At 32.9% G+C, this 6112-nt stretch overlaps 1 non-coding gene and 1 pseudogene across 1 annotated transcript; both read left to right on the top strand.

The window, feature by feature from the left end:
* Window positions 1-3070: 3070 nt before the first annotated feature.
* LOC149193735 (U6 spliceosomal RNA) lies at window positions 3071-3177 on the top strand. The gene has a single exon (XR_016255370.1). It is a non-coding gene; the product is annotated as a U6 spliceosomal RNA (small nuclear RNA).
* A 471-nt stretch (window positions 3178-3648) lies between these two features.
* LOC149193736 (triphosphate tunnel metalloenzyme 3 pseudogene) lies at window positions 3649-4798 on the top strand (annotated as a pseudogene).
* The last annotated feature ends 1314 nt before the right edge of the window (window positions 4799-6112 follow it).

Consider the following 6112-nt stretch of genomic DNA (forward strand, 5'->3'; position numbering starts at 1 on the left):
AGATCTCAGTTTTATCATGTATTAAGGGAAAACAATTCAAATGTTGATGAGATGGATAACAAAGGAAAATATCTCCTCAAGGGAGACCTATATTGGCAAGGTCAACTCACAAATGAGCCCCTCCCCTAACTTCCCTCATGAATAATATAATAAAGCTTCCCCAAAATGATCTACACACAACACGTTCTTCTAATGATCATGGAGTGCACACGTGCCATAAGTCCAAGTCATTTCCTAACAGCTTTGGAAGGATCTACATTTATTGTGCCCTAACCACTCTCAAGGGTGTGTCTAGAATTCTCATCCCCTCACTCTACAGATTGATGAGCCACCTCTCTGCATCAATGAAGGTACTTGGGCCATCTACTCTCTGGTACCCCCAGATGAGGATGAAAGAATCATATGAGAGGAAACTGTTCATATCATAATACTGTTTGCTGAGGACAATATAGGGAAAAATTATGTTGACTCCATAGAGGTTGGTGATGGAGAGCTTTTGTAGGTTTGTTGGCTTGGATCTTATAATGTCTTCCTCTTCCTTTGTGAGTTCGTCTATCCTGGATCTTCGACCATGGTGCATTCATATCACTTGTATCTCTTTACTCTTTTGTTCTTTCTTTTCTGTGTTTGGCAACCATTGTCTAGTGTTAAGTAGTCTTGTGGGCTCCCCTGTGGTGGTTTGCTTGTATCTATTGACCCTTCATTTTGTATGTGCATTATTTCTCCGCGACCCAGTTTCGCTCATCCATCCTAGTTGTGTCATTTTCTTTTCAATTTTTGTGGAATTGGTGATTTCATAGCTCTTCTGAATTTTATGCTCTGTCACCTCCGGGACGAAGAAGAGAATTTGATGGAATCCTCAATGAATCTCAAAATAACATTAACATAGAATGACTTCCTGGTGGAGAAGGCTTTGGATTTTAGTTCTGTATGGCCTCCCTGTGTGGCTGGTTACAATGCCATTGAAAATAAACAAGACTCTCAGGGTTATTTCAAAGGAATATAACACTAGTACAAGGATCATGCATCAAAATAATCTCCTTTTCTCTATAGGAATCCAGAACAACAAAAACCACTTAGCTCTTAAAATCTAGGGGAATATTATGTTTTCTACATTAAAAGAGGTGGATAGACAAACGGTCCAGCACCAACAGGAAACTTTTGAAGAGGACAATGCCCCTAAAGGCTTCCAAACTCCCAATTAGGCTAGATGCAATGCACTTTTTTGTTTTTTGATAAATCACTTTTAATGATGCTACACGAGTTGTAGTTGGACAATTAGAATTGTGTATGTAAAAATGAAGAATCTGGAAAATAAGAAATGTAGGAATCTAGAAACATTTTTTTTAGAAAAAACCTCTTTTTCCAATATTAACATATAATTCTTAAACTTTTTACTTAAACCCTTTTAATACAAAAATCCACCATTCTTATTTAAAAAAAATAATAATAAAAAATAACTAATTATTAAAATGTAAAAATAATTTTAAAAACCTAATAATTGTTAAAATAAAATAAAAATAGTTATTAAATACACTTAACCCATTAACACTCGCACCAACCAAAAAAAATAAAATTCCTATTAAAACTATCATTCAATCAAAATTAAAATTGGTTATTAGAATAAGTAGAAAAATTAATATTTAGTTATTAGCATAAACGTGGAATGGAAATCTATAAGATCAAGGTAATTCCTTAATAATTTTTTTGAAACAAAACAAAAAATAAATTAGGTTTATTATTTTAATTTATTATTTATTAATGTTAATAATATTTAAATTATTTAAATTTATTTTTATTTTTTATTGTTAAATTGATATCAATTTGAATAATATAATTTTATTTATTTATTGTATATTATTTTTTTATTATCATGATTTACTAAATTGGAAATCAAATTATTGGCAAAAGTTAATATCTTTTATTCCAAAAACTCATTTAATAACCAAATATATACAAAAAAATTATACTAACAAAGACTTTATGGTGCATTATCCTACAATACCACAAAACTCCAAGTGAAATAGAAAAACTATAAGTTGACTAGAACTATCAAAAGAACATGGAAATATCAATTATACCTGAAGGAGCATTATCTTACAATACTACTAAATTCCAAGTGAAATAGGAAAACTATAAGTTGACTAGAACTATCAAAAGAACATGGAAATATCAATTATACCGAAAGAGGTTGAGATATATCTATCAAAAAAACATGGAAATATCAATAGTCCCTGAAACAAGTTAAGGGTATATTGCAAAGTTGCTGCTGAGTACTAGCCATATTCTTCCACTACTAACAAATTCTTTTCTCATTTACATTAATAAACACTTACATATTATTTTTTTTCCCAATTAAAAATAGTAAATATTTATATAAAACTCTATAAATAAGATTATATGAAATTTATTTAAATATTTAAAAAACATATATATTTTTCAAAATCATGATTAAAAAAATATTAACTATAACATATAATTAATTACAATTAATTTATATTAATTAATTACAATTAATTAAAATATAATATAAAAGAATTGATAACTAACTAATTACAATTAAATAATATACCAATGGGAAAAAATATTACACACAATATGATAAAAAAGAAAACATTTTCTTTATTATCTTTGCATACTTGCATATTAATAATTCTAAAATTAATAGATATAATAATTTTATTTGCTATTTTTTTTAAATATATTAAATTATGTTTAAATAAATATCGATTCATTACTGTTTAGTATATTGTAATGGATCATTATTGCTTTATGAATTATAATGTAAACCGAAAAATAAGGTTGAAATCTCTTATCCATCCAAGAAACCAAAAAATACTCTAAATTAATAGTAAATAGCAATAAAATAATTCATCTACTAATAAAATATTATTATGAATAATGGGCAAAAATAATTACAATCATCCGTATTAAAAACTAATTCATCTTCACCACCCATGGTCCAATCTTGCCTGTCCGCGTATATACGAAAGAGGAAATTTCACCACCCATTGCCCAAACTCGACTGCCCGCGGATACGCGAGAGAAGAAGATTACACGGAATGGTAAAAAAACCAAAGTTAAGGGTCCAATTTGATAAAATCGGAACGATACAGAGAAGATGAGCATGGCTCCTGCAAGATGACACTCACAAATCAAGAAATGGTCTAATTTTTTTTCATCAAAGAAAATAAAAGTTAAAGAAAGTTGTGGTTTCAAAACTTAAAGGTTTTTTTTGGGACATTTGATGGCCCTTTTGCATGGATGACATACACAAATTGAAAAATGGTTCAAGTTTTTTTCATCAAAGAAAATAAAAGTTAAGAAAAGTTGTGGTTGGTTCTTATAAGTTCAGCGGTTTAATTTCATAGGTAAGATTATGGTGTGGAGGTTTGGTTACCACTAATAGATCTGTCTTAAATATGGATTTAACATTAGTGGAGAGAGATCCAATTTCTTCACGTGCAAATTTTGTTTATAAGTCTTTGTTTTATACTGGGTTGTGGGTTATAGAATGAGCCTCTAGGTTCAGACCGATACCCTTACACATCATACTGGACTGTAAAATGAGCCTCTAAACTCAACATGTCTCACAATTTAATGTCAATAGCACAGACAAAACTATATTAGCCTGACCACTGTTCTGACGACGATTTATTCAATTAAAAAAAACCAACTTTGATAGAGGTGAGATTGGAAGAGAGAACACACAACAATAACAAGGATAAGACTACTACAAATCTATTCCAAACACGGATAAAACTACTGCAAATCTATTCCAAACACAAAAGAGCTGCGGCAGTCTCTGCCCCTCCTTCGCTGCTGCCAAGGCCGGAGACACTGCCGTTTTTAATGCCCAGTTCGACTCCAAGCCTTCGGTAGCCGCCAGGATCGACTTCTAGCAACAACTAGTAAATAAAAGTCCAGTTCGCCCCTTTGTGTTTTTGCTTCTCTGGATATGGAAATAGAGGTTAAATTGAAGCTGCCGGATGCCGCCGCTCACCAGGAGGTTGCGCGATTATTGGCCCCCTTCCGCCTCGCAACCCACCTGCAGGAAAACGTTTTTTTCGATGGCAGCAACGGAGAGCTGAGTGGCGCGCGGGCGGTTCTCCGCCTGCGGTTCTACGATGGGTATTCACGCTGTGTGGTTTCTCTGAAAGGTAAGGCCGTTATCGCCGACGGAATCAGCCGCATGGACGAGGAGGAGGAGGACGTGGACTCCCTCCTGGGGAGGGCCTGCATAGCGGAGCCCTGGCGGTTGGTGGGGCTGGAGTGCGGGATCGTTAAGAGGGTTTTGGCAGAATACGGGTGTAAAGGGTTTGTTTGCCTCGGAGGGTTTAGGAACGTTAGAGGGGTTTTTGACTGGCAGGGTTTGAAAATCGAGCTGGATGAGACGCAGTATGATTTTGGGACCTGTTATGAGATTGAATGCGAGAGCAGTGATCCTGAGAGAGCGAAGAAAGTTATCGAGGGTTTTCTCGTTGAAAATGGTGTGCCCTTCACGAATTCAGCGAAATCCAAGTTTGCCATTTTCAGTTATGGAAAGCTTCCTGATGAAAATTGATTTGTTATTTTTTAAATGAATCACTGGATTTACAGGAAAGCTTCCCGATTGAAATTGATTTGGTATTTTTTAAATGAATCACTGATTGACTGCTGTTAGAGGAAGTCTCCGTTGCATGGCAGAACTGAGGGAATTGTATCTTGTTTATTATATGTATATCCATTTCTTTGGTTAACAAGGTAAATTTGTTATGTGATGGTTATTATTATTACAGAGGAGAATCATGTTTCACAATTAATTTCTTTCTGCAGGATGTCCATGGCATTTGATATATTTACATTTTTTTTTCAAATATTTTCTGCTCGATCGGTATGTACAGTAGCAAACTCTATTCTTAACGTTCAAGCAGCTATTTGGGTAAATGTGGGTAAATTACATGTCCATTTTTATGGCATTTGATATAAGTGTTGTTTTTATGATTTTTTAGATTTTCTGGTATTAGAATTTAGTGGAAAAGTTTGAGGTAAAATTTTGATTTGTGTTATTTAAATTGGTTTTTTTGATCGTATATATGGATTCAGTACTCTGAAAAACTTCCATGGCATTTCAATTGTGCAAGAGTTACTCATCAAACTTGTGATTTCAATAAATTCATGTAAAATTTAGAAAAATTAAACTAAAAAAACCCACCTAAAAAGCTTCCAAAAACTCTCACTAAAAACAACTAGTTTGATATACCCAATTAGCTTTTTAAAATAGTTTACCCTCAATCTGTATCCAAACCAGCAGCTTAAATCTTAGCGTTCAAGCAACTACTCTGGGTAATTTACATGTCCATTTTTTTGGTTCTCTTTTAGAGTTTGTTTTAATCAGTGTTATTTTACCATTTGTTGATTTGCCCAGTAGCTTTCATGACATAAAGCCCAAGTTGTTAATGGAAAGCTATGCTTGACAGCGAGTAGCCTGGCAATCTTTTCTATTTACTGGGGCTGGAAGTGATTTAGATATCTGAATTAGGAGTGTTTTCTTGTTATTATTATTTATTATTATTGTTTTTTTTTGATAACTTCAGTAAATAATTTTTCCTATTAACTTAGACCCTTTATCACAAAGCTATGTTTGACAATGAGCAGCGAGGAAATCGAAGTGACTGAAGTTTCTTCAATTATGAGTTTATTTATTATTTTAATATAGATCTAATTTGTTAATAATATCGATCTAAGCTATGTTTGACAATGAGCAGCGAGGAAATCGAAGAAATCGAAGTGATGTTAATAATATGGATCTAATTTGAACAATATGGATCTAATTTATTTGAATAACAATTATGGCAGGTTAAATTTAACCAGAATCCACAAGCTCCATCTTTTCTGTTTAAGTGATGAAAGAGCATTGTTATATAATATAAGGGTTTGATGGTTTTGAAGGCATGTAGGAGCAGTATATTTACACAGGATATACACACAACATGCTATGCTATGTCTTGATCATATGAATCAAAGTTCAATGTTGTCACAATCTCTAAAATTTGTGAGTTATCTCCTCAGCGCAGTCAATGGATTGCTTATTTCAGTTTTTGAAGAGCGGTCAACACTTTGTTTAGTGAGT

This window comes from Pinus tabuliformis, chromosome 2_2 (assembly GCF_031772625.1).
Source record: "Pinus tabuliformis cultivar Carrire ecotype Pingquan chromosome 2_2, CPIR1, whole genome shotgun sequence".
In the NCBI taxonomy this organism is placed as follows: Eukaryota; Viridiplantae; Streptophyta; class Pinopsida; order Pinales; family Pinaceae; genus Pinus; species Pinus tabuliformis.